Source organism: Trifolium pratense, linkage group LG5, assembly GCF_020283565.1.
Source record: "Trifolium pratense cultivar HEN17-A07 linkage group LG5, ARS_RC_1.1, whole genome shotgun sequence".
Classification (NCBI taxonomy): Eukaryota; Viridiplantae; Streptophyta; class Magnoliopsida; order Fabales; family Fabaceae; genus Trifolium; species Trifolium pratense.
The window spans coordinates 11337572-11359847 of NC_060063.1; the positions used below are offsets into that span (position 1 = coordinate 11337572).

Sequence of the window (22276 nt, forward strand, 5' to 3'; positions counted from 1 at the left end):
ATTGAATATGAGATTTGAGAGAATATGGAGGAGTGTGGCTGTTTGGCTGCTGCTATTGTTTTGAGAAAGATTTGTTTCTCATTTCTATTTATTACTAGCATTTAGGATTGGATTAGGAGGACAAGTGGGCTTGGACCAAAAATGATATTAGGAAAACACACACATGAAAAAACTCACATAAAGATTAAATCTAACATATTTCTTTTACATTTTTGTTATTCATTTTAACTTTATCATGAAAATAATACTAATACTATTATAATGTATGTAAAGGTTTTTCTTTTGACATATATGGTAACAAAAAAAAATTATGATACTATTGTTTTACGTAAAAAAATTATAATAAATTTTAGGAGGAAAAAATAATAAATAATTTTGTATGTATTATTTGTGTATATAATACAAAATATATAATTAATTAAAAACGGTCCGACCCGGTTGAACCTCAATCCGACCAATTAAACCTTAAATCGGTAAGCTCATCGGTTCGATGACCGGTCCGGTTCTGATTATTTTGAATGTTCACGGTTGCAAGAAGTAGGTTGAATTTCATAGTTTTTAACGATGAAACCCATAGTTAAAAGATGAACTGTTTAAAAGTATGTTGAATAATTGCAAGAAGTGGAGAAAGTCGGTTAAGGAAAGAAGCAGTAAAAGGGGAGAGGCGACAGCGAGGGATGAAGACACCGAAGAGCTTAATTGTCTGTGTGCAGGTGTAAAATTGAAATATCATTTGATTTAATCCAAGGGTTATAATTTAACCCTCTCATCTCTCATAATAAATGCCGGATTGAGATTGGCTACAGTTGAAAAGCACGCGGTTTTCACGCGATTTTTTATCTCAGCTGTTGATTGTTGATCAAACAGTTTAAATTGATAAAGTAATAAAATCAGTGAAAACAATCACAGTCGTACATGTCAGATCGAACGGTCATAAATGATTACCGTGTGAAAACTGCGTTAATATTGATAGCAGGAAATCCACACGCATAAATGTCCTCTTACTTGAAAGTTCCCCTATATATATATATATATATATATATATATATATATATATATATATTAGCATAATAATAGTTTCGGGTCCGTAAATAAAATTTCGTGGAGAATTCAGGTTCACATTTTTTTAGCATGTATCTTGGAAAATAAATTATTTCTATTGTGCATGTTTGATTCAACGGAAGAGATGGAGAGGAGAGATTTTAATGAAAGGGAAGGGAAAGAATGGGATGGAATGTGAGTTATTTTAATTAATTATATGTTTGATTCAAAAGGGAGAAGGGGGGGGGGGGGGGGGGGGGGGGGGGGGGGGGGGGAAGAGGTGAGAGATTTTAATTAAATTTATGTTAATTAAGTTCAGGTCCGTTTGGTTCGGGGGTTTTGGAGGGGAGGTGAGAGGAGGTAATATTATAATTTTTTTGTGTTTGGTTCAATTTTTAGGAGGTGATATGAGGGGAGGGGAGGTGAGCAGAATCCCTCCTAAACTCAATTTTTGCTTCCCCCCAAATTGGAGGGATTTGGAGGGGAGGGAAGCTTTTTTAAAGTTTATTAAACTGACAAAATTATCCTCAATATATTTTAGAATTCCAATATTATCCTTATTACCATTTTTATTATTAGGTCTTTGTTGTTTGTACTCTGTATTGCTTATACTCCTTGTCTACCTCTATTTGTTCTTGTGGTGCCGTTGCTGCTCATCAAGTATGTATCTGTTTGTTTTTTATGATTACTTGTGTTTATATATATATATATATATATATATATATATATATATATATATATATATATATATATATATATATGTATATATGTATCATGTTTTCCTGCACATATATATATAAGATATTTTTCTGTGTTATTGCTTTTCGTGTGCATACATACATATATATGATGTTTTCCTGTACATACATATATATCACGTTACTTTATATATATATATATATATATATGTGTGTGTGTGTATTGGATTGCTCTTTTTTGAGAAAAAGATATATACATATGTCGATTTGTGTATATGAACTTTTATATGTACTTTAAATGTTAATTTTTTTATAGGAGTATTGATAGTTTGTTAAACTATTATATGTGAAATTTATTTTTTAAAAAATATTTTATTGAATTAGATGGATCATCAAGAACGAGAAATTGTTATTAATAGATGGTTTGATTTGCGCCGAAGAGCTGTAGCTCAACTTATGTGTGCAATTGTTTATTGTTATGTTCGGATGTCTCGTAAGAGAAAATTAAGTTATAGTATGAGCTCTGAGAGAGAAAGGGTGCGTGAAGAAATAATGTATCGAATTAGTAACTGTGAAACTAGTAGAAATCTATTGAGAATGAGCCCTCAAACTTTTTTAAGGCTGTGTGATATGTTAGAAAGAGAGGGGGTTTACAGGCTACACGATGGTCAAGCGTGGAAGAACAAGTTGCAAAAACAATTTACATATTAACCCACAATGTAAAAAATCGTGAAGTCAAATTTTGGTTTTGGCGTTCGAGCGAGACAATTAGTCGTCATTTCCATCAAGTTTTAAAAGCTATTCTTGAATTGGAAGAAAAATTTATTGTACAACCTGATGGCTCAACGGTCCCTCTGAAAATTTCTAGTAGCTCTAGATTCTACCCATATTTTAAGGTAACCCTTTTTATTAATAAGTTATCTACAATAAAATATAAACAAAACTTGAATAAATTATATATATATATATATATATATATATATATATATATATATATATATATATATATATATATATATATATATATATATTGATAAAAAAATGATATTGTGTCAGGATTGTGTTGGAGATATAGATGGAACACATATACGAGTCAAAATATCTGCAAAAGATGCCCCTCGATATCGTGGTAGGAAAGATTATCCAACACAAAATGTTTTAGCAGCGTTTACTTTTGATTTTAAGTTCACTTATGTTCTCGCGGGATGGGAAGGTTCTGCCTCTGACTCGAGAATAATAAAGAATGCACTAACACGAGAAGATAAACTTAAAATTTCTCAAGGTAATATAAGAATCACCATACACCTATAATTATTTATATGATATATTTCAAACTATCACATTTAATATTTACCTTTACTATAGGAAAATATTATCTTGTTGATGTTGGCTTCATGCTGACAAGTGGACTTATTACACCTTATAGAGGAGTTCGGTATTGATGACAAAATTAGCAAGTGTACTAACTTATCGTTAAGTAATAAAATTTATAAAGTTTGTATTCGCAGGGATTGTTTCAATCTCGACAAAACAATTGAATCGTATTTAGGTCGTAAATATAAGGGGGTATGCTTGGCATATATTTGGTTTATAAGACAATTAAAATAAAAATTGCAATAAATTGACGAAGACTTTTTAATGGAGCGAAGCGATTAAGGATTGTTTCGAATCCTCTCTGTATCCCTATTTGGTACTCTAGGTTCTAATTCTCAACAAGCAAACTCTAATAGTTACGATAATTTAACAAAATAGATTAAGTCCAATTCCTTGGCTCATGATCCCTTTTATCTAATAAAGTACCCTAATTCCTTAGGCGAAACTAATATTATCAAAAGCGTTATTGAACGTTAAATTCTGAATCATACCAACTAATTCTTTATTCCTAAAGCAATTACGATTGACAAATAGTTAATTTAGTTCTAGTAATAAAACCTAGGGCCACTAGTGAATTATTTCTTGAAATCAATTTGATATTGGCCAAATAAAGAAAAACATTAAACACGAAATTAACTGAATAACTATTAGTTTTGATTGCATAAATAAGGAACACGTAGTTACATGGTTCAAATAGTTCTACAAAAAAATCATCTAAAATCCTTAATATGATGAGATTAGTTATTCATAATAATAATTCACGTAACAATTAAGTAATAATAAATCTATGATGAAGCACCTTCAAATAACACTAGAAATTCTTCTCTCCTTTGGTGAAAGCCGTAATCCTCTTTTTCCGGGTCTGAATCCCCTAGGTTAAAAGAAAGCTCCTCTATTTATATGCTTCCAAAAAGCAACAAATAGCCCCACTAAAGAAGAGGTCATGTCCCTATTGGTCTATCACGCCACAATTCATTGCTTTGCTGATGTCATGCTCTGTTTCCTAAACACTAGATCGTGCCACGAAGGCAGCTGGATGTGGACGCGAGAAATCCAGTGGCTGTGGGCAAAAAATGTTTCAATACTTCCAATATTTTTTTAAGTATTTTTTTTTCTTGGGGTCTTTTATCTTCAAACTCTTTAATATGTCAATTTTTTTATAAATTCTTCTCTTTGACCATGTGTTTTTTCTAAAAACTTATTAAACTACTATGAAATTGCAAATAAAGTTAACAAATGACTGGCCGTAATCAGGTATCACTTGAAAGAATATCCGGCAAAAAATTCACTCCAAAATTACAAAGAATTGTTTAATCTCCGACATGTATCTTTACACAATGCAATTGAAAGAGCCTTTGGTGTATTGAAAAAAAGATTTGAGATTATATCTAATTCAACAGAGCCCAATTATGGAGTCAAAGCTCAAAAATTAATCATTTTTGCATGTTGTATTCTTCATAATTATCTAATGAGCGCAGACCTAGATGAAGACCTTATAGCTGAAGTAGATGCTGAACTTGCAAATCAAAATGTATCTCAAGAAAATCATCAAGCTTCAACAAGTGATAGGGACGAAGTTACTTTTGGTGGGGTTAGAAAAAATAGTGTAGCACATGAGATGTGGTTAAATTATGAAAATAATGTTTTTGCCTAAATAGTTTATCTTGTATGTTTTATTATTATTATGATGTTTGATGTTCTTTGTCAAATTAGTACTTGAATTTATTATGATGTTTAGCGAATGATATTGAGACTTCATGTTAAGATATATTTTAATTTTGTTATGTTATTATGATTGATCATTTTTATAGCTTATGGCATCGAAAAAGCAATTATCAACCAACAACGGTAACTCTAGGACTTTGAGTTGGACTAGAGCCATGGACGATGCTCTTGTTAATGCTTTCATGCATGAATTTGAAAATGGTAACAAAGTTAATGGTACCTTCACATCAATAGCGTATGACCATATTACAACTGAAATCAGTGTATTATTTGGGGGGAAAATTGACAAGGTGAAGATAAAAAAAACCGTTGGAAAACTTTGGAAAAAAAAACTTCACCGAATATTACGACATTTTTAAAGGTGGTATGAGTGAATTTTCTATGAATCCTACACAATTATGGGATGCTGAGCCAGAAGTTTGGGATGCTCTAATTGCGGTAAGTTTTGATAATCTTGTATTTTGCAATATTTTTATTAATTAATAGTTGTATAACTATTGTGAAACTTATTTTTCAGTCAAAACCAAAAGCGGCATATTGGAGAAATGTCCCACGTCTAAATTATGAGAAGATGGTGACACTTTATGGACTCAACCGAGCTGATGGCGATGAATCTGAGACTTTAAAGGAGACAAGAAAACAAAGTTCGTCGGTCATCGATGAAGACTTTGTTGAAACTGTTCAAGACATTGATGGCCATGTTGCTCGAAATGAGGTGAATTTGGAGGGTTTTGATGCTCCTCATTTTGATTTTACTGTACCTGAAACACAATCATCAGACCCTTCTCCTATAGCAAGTGGTAGTAAAAAGAAGAAATTGAAAGTGACTAAGAATAAAGAGTCAAACAATGAAATGATTGAAACGAATGAGTCAATGAATAGGGTTGCTGAGGCACTACGAGAAGGAAATGAAATAATGAGAGAACATCAAAAATATGATCTGCCTCCAATTTCTGGTGAAGAAACATGGAATTTAATATAGGGTTGCGGGTGTGAGGCAGCGTCATTGCCTGAGATATAATGTCCACTTGAAGCACGCAAAGCTGTGATAATGCAACTGGTCTTTGGTTCATCTGATTAATCATCCTATAACGGTGCTATGATGTTTATCAATACTTTATTTGCATTTTAATATGTTTTTTAATATTTGGAACACTTGTTTGAACATTTACGAATATTTTGGAGGTTGTACGATATACTTTGTTTGAATATTTTCTTCCGTGTTTTATTGAATTAAAGTTTTGGTTTTAATGTCTATGTAGTGAATTTCTTGGTGTGGTAGTGAATTTCGTGTATGTGATATTTTTTTTTCTTTGAAAAGTATGTATTATTTGTTTTGATGTAATAATAAAGAGATATTAGTTTTAAAAATATGAGTGTTATAAGATTTTAAGGGTAAAAAAGTAAATTGTTTTTAAAATACCTCCCCTCCCTTTGTGAACCAAACATATATTTAATTAAAATATTTCACCTCCCCTCTTCTGAACCAAACACATATGTAATTAAAAAAAAAAATTCCTCCCCTCCCCTTCCCTCCCCTCCCCTCTATAAAAATACCTCACCTCTCATCTCCCTATTTTGAATCAAACAGACCCAGAGGAAGAGGAGGGGAGGATTTTAAATCTGATTTACCTTGTTACCCTTAAGACCTTACCACAACACTTAACTAAGACATTGAGATCAAATTGTTAATGAGTTCCCCTAAGACGGACCATTCGGAAAAACCCGAGTTAAGAATAATTCTTGGTCAAACTTTTCTAACTTTGTGGTCGAACTCTGGATCATTGGGGCCCATTTTTAATGGGTTTCACTAATGTTCACTTTTGTCTACATTTCTCCTAAATTGACAACAAATAGAGTTGTAATAGTAAATGGAGCAAACTCAAATTCAAATGGAACATAAAAAAACATGAAGAAGAATAAGTAAGGAACTAAAGGAAAATGGATAAAAACATAAATGTAGCCAAGAGTTTTAACATAATAAAGTCGAAGGCAATAGAGAAACAAGAGTGGTTATAGAGGGAGTATTTTGTTTTTGTAGTTTGGTCTGGTCTATTACTCTTTCCTTGCGCCTGCTTCGCCGTGGGGGGTATAACAATATTACTAGAAGAAAGATGTACAAACAAGAAGAAAGCAAGAAAAATGAATAGAGGATGAGAAGAAAAAAAATGCAGCAGGAGTAATGAACAGAAAACCTAAACTTTTTATTTTTTAATAAAATTATTTAAGATTTTAACAAAATAATTGAGGATAATTTTATCAATATAATAATTACATTTTAACATCCTTCACCTTCTTCCCTCCAAATTCCCCAATTTGGGGGAACCAAAAATTGTTCAATATTTTTTGGTTACAATAGAGAAAGAAAAATTGTTCAATATATTTTCTCCACTCCCCTGCCCTTTTCTCCTAAAAAAAATTGAACCATACAACGAGACACAAAAATAGACATGCTAATACCCATACCAAAGCACAAATACTCATCTCATGCCCCAATTTTTGAAAAAGATTCTATTCCCACAAATAATTAGGACAATTGACTAGAGTCCGTGTGATATGCTGGCTAAAAGTTGCAATACAAAATGTTGAATGAAGCTTTAAGAAAAGAGAATACGGCCTAAAACGGATGCTTTAATCATAAGGATAGAATGTGGGATTTCCTTTTAGGTAACATCTATCTTAACTTTAAAGAATTGTGAATAAAAAGTCCAAATAAAATATTAATTGGAGAATGCACTAAAATGCTAGTTGCATCACCATATACCATTAATTAACATGTAACTCTTTACCTATAAAATGGTAGCAACATGAGGCAAAATAGAGTAAGGGTATGAAGTTACAAATCTCATTTAAAATTAGTCAAAATCGATTTTGACCATATGATATAATAGAAGATGTGGTCAAAATTGATTTTGACAATTCGAAAGCTTAAATAAAGCATGTTTGGCTTCATCGATGCATTTTTGGTCTAACGGTCTTTTTTGGAGAGGTTGAAAGTGAAATTGAGCCAAGGATGACTTGCCGGCATACTTTGTCACTAATTTAGCTAACTAGCTTAATTTGTTGGGTATTTCTGGCAGGTTATTCTTCGGCTATATTTGGCTTTCTTCCTTTCATATGAGACTCTTAAGACCTTTACGTGTGGAATAGGCGGATAGTATATCCGTTCTTGGGCGGATAGTATTTGAATTCTAAAAAGAAAAATGATTAATTTTTTATTTTGGTCTACTATTTGTTAGGAAAATTTTGGACTTTCCTTTTACAATTATATTTTCTTATCATTTGTTATTTTTGGAATTGTGAAGGATCGAAAGAAATTGCCATAAAAAAGGCTGTATATATTGGCCATGTACATATATACACAGCCAGATATTTGGTTCATCTAATCAACTACAAATTAGGGGTATTATATTGGCCTTGTACAGTCGTGTATTGTTTAAAAGCCTTTTTAAAATTGTACAAAAATTATTATATTTTAAAATATTTGTAATGTGTTTTTTAAACAGGGTCAATCCAACTAAAATCAATAGTTTAAATGCTCTTCATTTATACTTCTTGTAATTTCATAAAAAAATTAATAGTTTAAAATTAAATTTAAGTGTATTTTTTTTTTTTGAATCAGCAAAATTATTATTATATATAGAAAAAGGCCAATAATCCAAGCACAAGGCGTGCAAGTGATTAAAGCCACAGATACGGTGAATTCTAAGGTGAGGGTTCTATTAAGTCCCTCACCGGTGTACCATTTACTTTGACCGTCAGATTAAAATAGTCTACGTGATTTTAAAACTCATTGTCACATTGGATTCGAGTCTCCCCGTTTCTCTCTTCTGCTTGATATCACTCTTCATTTTTAGCCTCCTCAAAGATTTACGATAATAATTTACGATAATAATAATATAAACAAATAAGCACAAAGTTCTTCCTTCTCCTCTTCCGTTAAAAATCTGGAAAAATGTATGAAGTTCATGACCATATTCATATCTTCAAATTCATTATCATCTTATTCCTTAAATCAAAATTAATTCTCAATCTCTTTCTAAACTTAAAAATTAAAATCCCCAAATTTTCAGTAAACCCTAAAAAAATTATTTATGATGTTGAGAGTGAGAAGAGGCAGCACAACCCTTTCTTTTCGTCACCACCGATAAATTCGTGTTTAGATTTTTCGGAATCTAAATTTCTTAGGAATTTTATTTCTATATTATTCTTTGCAAACAAATTTCGCATAAGTTGTTGATGATATCTTTATTGAATTTGATTCTGTGCTTACTACCTTTTTGGTTAATCGTGTATTCCTTGCTATAGTCAATTTGCTTGTCTGCAAAATTAATCAGAAGAGAATGAGAGAATGGTTCCTTTTTCTACTTTGAATTTGTTTTCCTTTATTTTTATATATATATTTGATATGATACGATTATTCAAAGATTTGGACTCCTCTCACCGTTTTCATTCATTTTGTTGTCATTTTTTTTTTAAGGTTTATTGAAAATTTATAGATTTTGATTTTTGATTGTAGAAAGAGATTAAGACCATGAAGTAAAGATTTGCTATTCCGAGATGTATTTGAGGAAAAACTAAGTGAAAATTAATTTTGATTTAAGGAAGATGATGATGGAGATGAAGATACAAAGACGATGAAGAAGATTAATAAGGTGGCTGGATTATGTGTAGACAAACGTACATGTTCTCTTTTTTAATCTAAACCGTTGATTTGATTTGAATGGTTGAAAATAGTTTTTCTTAGTCCCTCACCGGTGAGGGACCTATTTGCTCCTTCACTCTAGCATTCACCCACAGATACATAGGGGAAACACTGAAACAGAAAAATAACAAATTCCCAAGACTTAAACCAAGGGAACCGAAAAAACAAGAATAAAGTGGGATACCAAAAGAAAAAACAATACAAGCACAACAACAGTAACAGAATACACTTAATCAACTCTCTAGGCAAATCAAAGGTTCTACTAACCATTCATAAAAAAGATAGCAGACAGACGGCTTGTTAAGATCATAAGTGTGCATTCTATTCATTCACAACAAGGGAAGCTCCTTATATAGGAGTTACAACACTTAGCTTATGGGCCAAGCAAGCTAACTAGCACAAGCCACAAGCCCATAGGCAAGCCCAACGCTTACAAGCCAAACTAGATTCTTAGAGGGTAGATTACACCTAACATATCCACCCTTAATCTACACAAAAACAATCAAAAAATACAGTTCAATCAATCAACAATACAGCTGCTCAATCACTCAGTTTGCAAACACCTAGCATCTCTCTGAATTTGATGAATGATTCTAGCTTTAGAGGCTTGGTCATGGCATCTGCAATTTGATCACTTGTGCTGCAGTGCTTCAGCTCAAGAGTTCCATCTTTGACAAGGTCTCTTAGAAAATAGTACCTCACATCAATGTGCTTCATTCTTCCATGCATTATGGGATTCTTTGACACTTTTATTGAGGAGCTGTTATCACAGAAGATAACAGTGCTCTTGTTCTGATCCTTCCTTAGCTGATGCAGAATTTTCTTCAGCCACACTGCTTGGCAGGCACATGAAGCTGCTGCAACAAATTCAGCTTCTGTTGTGGAGAGTGTCACTATAGGCTGCTTCTTGGAGGACCATGAAATAGCACTTGAGCCAAGTTTGAATACATATCCTGAGGTACTTCTTCTGTCATCAATGTCACCAGCTTAATCTGAATCTGTCCACCCTTGAAGTTGTAATTCACTGCCTCTCTTGTACAATATGCCTAGACTCATTGTACCTTTAAGATACCTCAGAATCCTTTTTGCTGCAGTGAGATGCATATCTGTAGGTTTGTCCATGTATCTAGCAATTAGACAAACAGAGAAAGCCAAGTCAGGCCTAGAAGCAAGTAGATACATCAAGCATCCCACAATCTGCTTATACTTGGTAGCATCAACCTGCTTTCCATCTTCATCCTTGCTTAGCTTGCATCCTGGTACAATAGGGCTGCTTACAATGTTACACATTCCCATCTCAAATCTTGACAATATTTCTTTAGCATACTTTTGTTGATTTATGAAAATTCCATACATATCTTGTGTTACTTCTACTCCAAGGAAGTATCTCATCTGGCCTAAATCTGTCATAGCAAATCTCTTTTTCATGGAGTGCTTGAAATCTTCAAACATTTCTGAGTTGTTTCCAGTGTATATCAGGTCATCAACATAAAGACTTACAATGAGAATCCTTCCTTCATCTTGTTTTACAAATAAAGTATGTTCATCAGGACATTTCTCAAATTTCTCTTGTCCAAAGTAAGCTTCAATTTTGCTGTACCAAGCTCTAGGGGCTTGTTTCAGTCCATACAATGCCTTCTTCAGCTTATATACTTTGTCTCCTTTCTTCTGATAACCTTTAGGTTGTTCCACATACACATTCTCTGTCAATTCTCCATGTAAAAATGCACTTTTTACATCCAACTGGTATATTGTCCAATTCTCACTGGCTGCAACTGCAAGAATAGTTCTTATGGTATCCCATCTAGCTACAGGAGCAAACACTTCATTGTAATCAATTCCATGTTGCTGAGAGTAGCCTTTAGCAACAAGCCTAGCTTTGTGCTTTTCAATCTCACCCTTCTCATTGTACTTTGTTTTATAGATCCATTTCACTCCAATCTTTTTAGCCCCTTCTGGAAGAGTTGCTAGCTCCCAGGTATCATTCCTTTCTATGGCTTGAATTTCTTGATTCATAGCCTCTCTCCACACATCATGTTTCACTGCTTCATCATAATCATTGGGATCATTGCTGGTGCTAAACATTGCTTGGATCATCATATTCTGCAATTGCTCATCAATTTCATCACCTGTAACATAGTCATTCAAGTAACCTGGTCTTCTTACTTCTCTTGGACTTAGTTCATCACTTTCTGTGTTCATGTCACTGCTTGATTCTGCTTGATCATGTCCTTGAGCATTGCTACCTTCAATGATGTCTTCATCCTCAGAATTTTCTTCATTTTCACTGTGTTCTTTATTGTCATTTGACTCACTAGTGCTGCCATCAACACTTATCATATCATTGGACTCATGATGTGTATCATTATTCCAATTCCATGCTTTATCTTCCTCAAAGACTACATCTCTACTGACCATAACCCTTTTATTTATTGGATCATATAGCTTGTAGGCCTTAGATTCTTCACTTAGACCAAGTAATATGCATTTTAAGCTCTTGTCATCAAGTTTTTTTCTGTGGTTATCAGGTATATGCATATAGGCCATACATCCAAACACTCTGAAGTGTTGAACAGTTGGTTTCTTTCCACTCCAAGCCTCCTGAGGTGTCATGTCTTTGACAGATAGAGTGGGACTCCTATTGAGGATGTATGTGGCCCAATTGAGTGCTTCAGGCCAGAAACTTTTTGGTACACTCTTACCACTGAGCATGCTTCTTATCATATTCAAGAGAGTTCTATTCTTTCTCTCTGAGACTCCATTTTGCTGTGGAGTGTAAGCAGTGGTCAATTGTCTCTTGATCCCATGGTTACTGCAAAATTCATTGAAAGCAGTTGAAGTAAATTCTCCACCTCTATCAGTTCTAAGGCACAATATTTCACATTTTGACTCTTTTTCCACTAGCATTTTGAACTTCTTGAATTCATCAAATGCACTGCTCTTATCTTTCAACACATAAGTCCAAGTTTTTCTACTGAAATCATCTGTAAAGGTGATAAAGTACCTGTTGCCACCATTGGACTGAGGAGTTATAGGTCCACAAATGTCAGAGTGAACCAGCTCAAGCTGCTTAGTAGCTCTCCAATTTGCAGATTTTGGTATTGGTTCTCTGTGTTGCTTGCCAGTCAAGCAATGTTTGCAGGTGCTTTGTTCATCTTTCAATTGAGGAAGGCCTTCTACCATTTGCTTTTTCACTAGAGTGTTGAGCCCTTTGAAGCTCAAATGACCATATCTGCAGTGCCAAAGTTCATTGTTGTCTAATTTTGAAGTTTTCAAGCACATTGGAATGGTGATGGCTGCATGAACAACATACATGCGATTTGCAGTCATCTTTGTGGACATGATCAATCCTCTTTCCTCATGATAGACCTTGCAGTAATCATGCTTGAAGATGATTGTAAGACCCTTTTGTTGAAGCTGACCAATGCTTAACAAATTGTTCTTTAGACCAGGAATGTAATACACATTGGTGATGATTTGGGTGATTCCATTGATACACAATTTTAAATTCCCTTTTCCTTTGACTTCCATTCTAGAATCATCACCTAATTTCACAGATTCTCTGATATTGCTATCAAAATCAAACAACCAGGTTTTGTTTCCAATCATATGATTGCTACAACCACTATCAAGGAACCATACCTCATCTTTCAAGATTGATTCTTTATCTTGTTGAGCCATGAGCAATACTTCTCCAGTTTCATCAAAGGCTGCATATTTTGCATCTTTTTCTTCCCAACTTGGACAATCACTCTGATAATGACCCAACTTATGGCATTTGAAACATTCAACATTTTCTCTGTCAGTTCTTCCTCTCCCTCTGCCTCTGTAGCCACCTCTTCCTCTGCCACGTGTGCTTCCACCACGCCCAGAACCAGCTACTTTGAGGACTTGATCATCAACCTTCTCAGCCTGAGATTTCAATCTTTGTTCTTGAACCAATAAAGAACTCTGCAACTCATCAATTGACATTGTTGTAACATCATTGGATTCTTCTATTGAGCAAACAACATAGTTGAACTTAGGAGTTAAATATCGCAAAATCTTTTCAACAATGGTACTAGTTTCCATTCTTTGGCCTTGAGCTGTCATGCGATTTGCAATCGCCAATGTTCTTGCAAAGTAGTCATTGACTGACTCACTTTCAGTCATGCCAAGAACCTCAAAATCTCTTCTCAGAGCTTGCAACTGAGCTCGTTTCACCTTGCTTGAGCCTTGGTACTTCATTCTCATAGAATCCCAAATCTCTTTTGCAGATCCTCGATTAAGAATGGTTTCAATAATCTCTCTGTCAATAGCTTGAAAGAGGTAATTCTTTACCTTTAGATCTTTCAATCTGCTATTTGATGCTGCTTTGAGTTATTCTTCATTCGCATTTGGTGGTGCTGTTATGATTCCATCTTCAATCTGATTCCAAATTTCTTTGGAACGAAGCAAATTCTCCATTAACATGGCCCAATGCTCATAATATCCTTCGAATTTGGGAACTGAAGGACGATATTTCTCAGTCATGGTGAGAAAGGAAGAAAGAATTACAGGATCAAGATCAAGAAAGAATGGAAGAAGATGAAGATAACCGTTTTCTGGTTTTGTAACTAACTTTTCTTATGCACACAACTAACAAACTAAGTTTGTTATGAGAAAGGATCTTTCAGGCCTGTGATACCACTTGTTAAGATCATAAGTGTGCATTCTATTCATTCACAACAAGGGAAGCTCCTTATATAGGAGTTACAACACTTAGCTTATGGGCCAAGCAAGCTAACTAGCACAAGCCACAAGCCCATAGGCAAGCCCAACGCTTACAAGCCAAACTAGATTCTTAGAGGGTAGATTACACCTAACACGGCTTCATCCGACCCAGCCACCACTTCCACGTCCACAATTTCACTTCATCAACAACAGTTATATATACTCGCAGAATAGTCTCCATTTTAAAATTGAATGGAACATGTTACATGGACTTTTGTAAAAAAGTTATTTAATTATAAATTCAAGTTACATATACTTTTAACATTAACTTTTGTATAAAAACTAAAGTTTGAAGAATTTTTTTAGAGATAGTAAAGATGAAAGTTGATATATTTAGACGGACTGATGACATTCAGTCATATTAGGGTTTTGGTAAGTTCTTAGAAGTATTACATGGTAAAAGAGAAGATTTTAGTAAGGCAAAGACATCACAAAGAGTTTGAAAACAAAAAAAAAAAAAGAAAAAGTGAAACATTAGGAAAAAATTGAAGATGCAAAAGAAGGGCGTGTTATGTTAAAATCACGCCACAAATAGGTTGGATCGTGGCGCGCGATCGTTAGTAGGAATCATAGGTCACGTGTAAAAACTACAAATCGTGGCGTGATCTGAAGGAAATCGCGGCGCGATTTTTTGTATTTTTGAAGTCGATAAAAGGAGACCTTCATATCAGAACTAGGAGTGACAAATTTTAAAGAGAAAAGGCAGCCAGAGCATTCTAGAGACTGGAAAACAAGCTTTCATCGTTGGGAATAAGAGCTAAGATTGCTATTCATCATAATTCATGTATAACTCTCAAAACTATTTCGTGATGTCAAGTAGCTAAATTGTTTATATTTTGTTAGTAGATGAACTTTCCTGAATCTATTTGAACCCATGTAATTTATAGAGGATCATATGATGCAATTTAATTCTTAATATTTATTTAGTTATCTATGTGTTTAATGTTTTCATAAGTTGACGAATTTGTTAATTGATCTTAAGTAACAAATGATTATTAACCATAACTTTTGAAACTAGAACCAAAATAATTATTCAATCAGTAGTGGCTTTTAGACATATTGAACTAAAAAACAAAGCGTTGTTTATATGTAAAATCAAAGGGAGCAATTTTTTTTTATTACCATGATATTTGTATGAAGTTTTCCACTATTGTTATCGATGATTAATCTTCGTCGAAAACTTGTGAGTCACACTTGGTGAGTTATCTCCTCCTAACCAAATTTTCTCCATACGCATGAGCCAAGAATCAAACGTCTGACCACATGCTGAAGATCAAAACCCTTACCATTTCGACCAATTCATTGTTGGTAAGGGAGTAAATAATTTTTTTTTTGCGGTCAAGTAGCCTAGTGGCTAAATGCACCTTAAAGGTGAATAAGTGGAGTTTGAGACTTTAATTTGTGCATTTTCTTGAAACGAATTTCACAATGGCTAACACAAAAGAACTCTTGATCTTCTCCATTCTCGTCAATCTCTTCATCCCAGTTGCACTGATCATAGAAAACAAATTCTCTTCATATCTCGAAAGATTCAATTCAAATTTAGGAAACTTTCTTTCTTCTTTTCTTGTTTTGTTCTTCATTGTTTGTTTCGATCTGTTTGTTAACACTTTTGTTTTTGTTGTGTCTTTTTTGATTAATTCTTGTGTTGTTGATTTTATTATATATGCTAGAATCTATAGCTATTGAATCCATGAAAAGTGGCTTAGAGGAAGATCTTGCAAACTTAAGGAAGATGATTCATTCTCATCAATTGAGTTCCTTAATTAATACTATTTCTAAACAAAGATTAATCAAATTCTTTGTTTTTGTTGATGGATCATTGATGTTTAGTTATGAAAATCAAATTCTGTTAATGTTTGTTACTTTTTGGTAGTTGTTAGTTAGAGTTAATTTTCCAATCCCTAGATCATACTATTAACATGTGCAATTCTTAATAAAATTAGGGTTATGTTAAAGTGTGCCCTAAGGGCACATGATAAGGTATCCTAATACAGTAGAAACTCTTTAAATTAATAATGTCAGGACCGGAGAAACTTATTAATTTAGAGAGTTATTAATTTATCGATAAATTAATAATTATTAATTTAAAGAGTTTTTAACTAATTATACTGTACATACCAAATAAAAAGGCAAATTAGTCTATGCCTCTTAGAATTACGTTGCAGCGAACCTTGGGACTCAACGTAAATTAGTAACTATTGCGTTCATATGCATTGGAAATCAATAATGACTTTTGAAGTACAGTAAATGTAAACAAGAAGAACAAATGTGTTCAATATTTTTTTTTCAGTTTCTATGAATTATTAATTTATGATTTTCTTGGGACCGAAAATTATAAAGGAATCTCCCAAAAAATTATTATCTTATTATTTTATCGAGTTTTTCAATTGTTTACATTGGCCCAAGTCGGGACCGGACAAATTTATTATTTTAGAGTGTTTATTAATTTACCGAGTATTAATTTAAAGAGTTTCTACTGTATAGAAATACTGCATTTAATAATGTAAGAAATTTAATGCATAAAAGTAAAAATGCACAAATTCCCAAAAATAATTTCTATATTTACTTCCTTAACTTGTGCCCTTAAGGGCACAAGTTAACATTCTCCATAAAATTATTAGTTAGGTTGAATTTAATTAATACTCCATATTGATTAGAGTTTTTTTGACACATACTGTATTAATTAGAATTTTTTAAAGTAGTATTAGTGGAATAATTAATTAGGTGATTATCTTATTAAATGAGGCCATTGTTGATAAAAAAAATAACCAAAATGTTGTGTTGATATTTTAAATGACAAATAATTTATATACAATGAAATTTGAGTACTCCTTATATACAAACAAGCTTTGCATTCAATTAATGTCTAATACAACTAGTGTGTTTTCACCCGTGCAATGCACGGTTTTTTTAAAAAAAAAAAAAAAAAAATTATTTTATTTTTTAAAAATTTCCATTAAGCAAGCATTTTTAACAATACAATAATATTTGTCAACAAAAAAAAAAATACAATAATAAAAATCTTAGAAATTGGATGGTCATCTACAAATTCTTTGAAAAACTTCAGGATAAACAACATTAATGGTACTTGTTTTGGCTAGACCATTATCACCGACTATGAGAATCTTCAAACCTGCTCTAGTTTTAACACGAGAAACAGCAACATATAACTGACCATGAGTAAAAACTGGTCTCGGAAGATATAAACCAACGTGAGACAATGTTTGTCCTTGACTCTTGTTAATTGTCATGGCAAAACAAACACAGAAGGGGAATTGGCGCCGTCTAAAACTTATTGAAACATTCGCATCTGATGGTACCAAACTCATCCGGGAGATATAAACAATATCACCAGTATTAGTTCCTGTTACGATTTTAGCACCAATAACAATGTTCCCCATGTAGAAAACAATAAGACGTGTGCCGTTACATAGGCCAGACGAAACATCAATATTCCTTAAAAGCATAATCACAGTTCCAACTTTGATAATAAGTTTATGATTTGGCATTCCAGAACACTTGATTTCGTTAAAAAACTCAGTTGTAATCCATCTAAGATCCACACCAACATCATCATCACCTTTTGAGATTGAGTCACAACTGAGATACTCTTTCGCATCACCGGGCATCAGTGCAAGTACATAATCATTTATTTCTTCAACAACATCCAATGTTGGAGCAAGAATAGCCCTATCTTGAAAGAAATCTGGAACATGTATATTTTCAAGCAAATTTGGATAAATTTCCTCAACAATATCACCTATCGGGTTCAGAGAACTCTAAACTAAAATATCTCGAGGAATTTCAACAACTGACTCACCATCTTCGGTAATACCTATCTTACCATCTCCAATATCAAGGATCCAGCTGGCAAACTCTCGTAATTGCTCATTTTCAACTGAATTGGATGAAAATTGTAAGCGCATATTTTTTGTTAATCTCAAAACTTTGCATCTGCGCCAAAGGTAGGATGAATTAATTGTTGCATGAACAACGTCAGCGCGAGATCCTTTTAAGTCTCCACCAAAAACAACAGTTTTCCCCCCGAATGGCAGAGATTTATTCTTAACATCAACTTCACTCATTATATCCCGAAGAGTTCTTTCAAAAGCTTCAAAAGCCCACTTATTAATCATAGGAGCCTCATCCCAAATAATTAAGCTAGTCATAATCAGCAACTGTGCCTTTTTACTACCTTTATCAATTTGGCAACAGGATTCCTTGGTAAGAACTAAAGGAATTCCAAACTGTGAATGGGCAGTTTTACCACCGGGAAGTAGGATAGAAGCTATACCACTAGATGCAACATTTACTACTATTTTTCCCTCCGAACGAAGTCTGTAAGAAAGAGTTTTCCACAAGAACGTCTTCCCAGTCCCGCCATATCCATCAACAAAAAACATAGATCCAAGTCCATTATCAACAGCCTTATAAATATCTTCATATGCAATCAATTGCTCTGAATTTAAGTTACCAACATGTTCATTGTGAAGAATCCTCATATCATCATAGTCATAATTAAATTCATTCTCGAGCAAAATGTTATTGAAAATACCATTATTTTGTTCTTTTAACTTCGGCATGCATTCATAGTCCTCCAGAGATTTTCCATTTGCCCGCAAATAATTGTCAATCTCAATGAGACATGATTCTTTCAAATCCTCGTGGGACATAACAAAATCTGAAGAAAAAAACTATTAAATAAAATATAAATGAAAAAAACATAAATAAACTGTTAATAGATAGAAGTTCACCTGGCAAATTCAACTCACGACGTTTTTGATACAATATTCCATCAGCCAGAATTTCCCATAACTGTTCCCAAACATTAAAAGGATCACTCATTGAGTTAGACATCAAAAAACACGAAAACATCTTTCGAATAGAGTATCCAGATCCAATATTTGCAACTTCAACAATAGCATTGATAAAATCTCGATCATCTTCCAATAACCTCAAATCAGCACAAGCTTCCCTAAATGAATCATGGACATGACCATTTACGGTTCGAAGATCCTCAAAACTGGTGCATCCAACTTGGGCAGTCAACAACAATCTTAAATAAAAAAGCTCACGGGAACCGTGTGGAATGTAGGTCAAGCGACCCACCGAACCACCACTTTTCCTCGGTTTCCAAAACCGACCATCAGAATCATAAGTGAATAAGGTTGGAAATTGAGCATATGTTAGGTGACGACCTTGAGGATATTGCCTGTTTGCAGCCATCCAAGCTAAAAACATGGTACCCTTTTCACTATTGGACTTTAGAACCTTCTCTAGATTAGAACTATCATTGAAGACCACTCTCTGATTACCTTGGGTATGGAAAGTTAATCTAGTGACTGGAGGCCACCTAAAATGAATCTTATAAGCAAAGATCCTCCAAATAGATTCCGATGGAGACAAAAACCGGCAGTCATAGTACTGCTGTATCTCATCAACACATTCATCATCACTTTTATATAAAGTAGCAGTCACTCTATCAACTCCTTTGTTAATATACTTAAACAAATATTTAATGCAATTTGATTTGTTACAATATTCTATATTAACATGCGCTTGATATTTCATCATCAGTTTCGGATTGTACGGAACAACACTTCGATTATCTAGAATTGCTTCCTTTTTAATCACAGTGTGCCCAGAGTCTCTGCGCCTATAAATAGGATATCCACTTGGATCAAAAGAGGTATGCGACACAAATTTTTTTGGATAAAATTTAGAACAACGATGATCTTTCATGCAAGGAGATTCGGTGAAACCATTCCCACATGGTCCATGAATCATGAAATTTGTTACAGTTGAATAAAGTTTAGGGAACAACTTTTTATCGGGTAATTCAGCACAAATCACCGAGTCAATTGCAGCCGCTGTAGTCAATTTATCTTGAGGATCTAACCACAATAAAATGTGTGCGTGAGGCAATCCTCTCTTTTGAAATTCAATAGTATACATACCTTGTAAAAATTGATCAATAATCAATATTAAGAAGCAAGTTTTAACAATAGAACAATAAAAAGATAAAAAAAACTAAGGCAAAACATAATAAATAATTTCACAATAAAATATAGCAAATTACTTACTTGCAACAACCCTACCGAAAAATTGACCCTTTCGAAAATCTGCCATCATTAGATTTAATTTCATTTGAAATACACGACAGGTAATATCAGGTCTATATACTGAATAGTTACCAGATTTAGCCATGTGGCGTTGTATTTCCGGCCATTTTGGGTTGCAGGTGAAAGTAAGAAATAAATCAGGATAACCGAATTTTTTGCAAATGGCCATTGCATCTTGACAATTATTGAACATGTAGCGCCTCCCACCAGTAAAAGAAGACGGTAAAACGATTCGAGACCCAATGGAAGATGCAACAAAATCACCACGACTAACAGCTTCTTCTATTCCCGCAAGAAAATCCGATCGAATTTCTTCTTGATTAGACCTTACCCAGGATAACCTTTGAGATTCAATCATCGAATAAAGGTCAACTACAAACTGCTGGAATAATCTTCTACTCCTAAGAATAATAGAATCTTCGTTCATTCTCTCTTGAAGACGAAATGCTATAAACGCACGCATTGGAACACGAGTTCTTTTTTTTTTTGCTTGTTGAGGCTGTCAAACGGTTAAGAGGGATTTTCTCTTGGTACTGATCTTCACCAAAAGGAAACAACAATGGGTATTGCAACGGAATATACTTTGCATGAGTTTCATGAATTCTCTTCAAATATCCATTTTTTTTGCGTACGACGATATCTCTTCCATCCTCATCGTCTCCAATATCACCAACAACCAATGCAGCCACTTCATCAAGCCTAGGTAAATTATAAACTCGGGGATCTCTTTGTCGATCACGAAATAAACGTAAACTTACAGAGACACTTTGATCAGCATCAAGGTAATCCCTAACCATACGAAAACATTTCACCAACAAATTGTGTTCATCCATGACAGCCAAAATTTCTGCCACCAACAATGGATCAAGTGCTTTTTTAGAATCCAGGGAACTACGAAAGAACAAAAATCACATGTTATATGTCACCAAAATTAAACTATCTACATTACAATTTATTAATGCAAAACAATAACATAATTGAAATATATTAAATCGAATATATAATTACCTGAAATGGGATAATCGATTTGAAACCTCATTTTGAGTATCGTATATATATAACTGAGCAAATTTTGGAGATTCACCATGTTTAGGAAGTAAGCTACCAATTCGGTGGTAGTTTTGCCCAACAATAACAAAATGAGGAGGACCATGTCCATCATTAGATGGAGTATCAACTCTTCCTCCGAGTGAAGTGAAAGAAAACATATTATTGTAAGATCTTATATTTCCAAAAAAATGAGAACTTTTTGGGTGAAATCCATTGAAAAGAGATCTTATTAGCGGTGGTGGTTCCTCCAAATATGGTATCAAGATCTTGCCCTTTTTACAACAGAAAGAAACTCTAACCGCATTGCTCCCAGGATCCTTTTTAGCTCTCTCGTGATACCAAATCATTGCGCCACAATCCGGACACACAATATCCATATCACCAATATCCATATACTCTGTAATTTGACAATTACATTATAAATAACTAAAATTACAACCATTAATTAACTGCAAAATATACAATAAGAATCTATTAATTAGTTTGTAATCGTACCTACTACTTCACTTGATCGAAATTTCCTATTGTTTGTAAAATCAGCCTGTAGAGCATTTTCATCCTCGTATGAACAAGCAGCACGAGCTGGATAAAAAATTCAATGAAATTACAAAAAATTCCGACGATACCAAACACGAATTACAATCTCCAGGTGCGATTCGAACCAAAAATTGGATGAACAACATTCAGACTTCTCTTTCCCCTTTGTAGATTTGTATTAATCAAGCATTAGAACCAACCGATCTCCATAAAGGTATAATGATATTTTTTTCTCAGTAAAAACCAGAAGGATTTCGCCCAAATTAAAA

The 22276-nt window shown here is 33.6% G+C and overlaps 1 pseudogene; it reads right to left on the bottom strand.

Moving 5' to 3' along the window:
• Positions 1–17336: 17336 nt before the first annotated feature.
• LOC123886044 lies at positions 17337–22217 on the bottom strand (annotated as a pseudogene).
• Between the last annotated feature and the right edge of the window lie 59 nt (positions 22218–22276).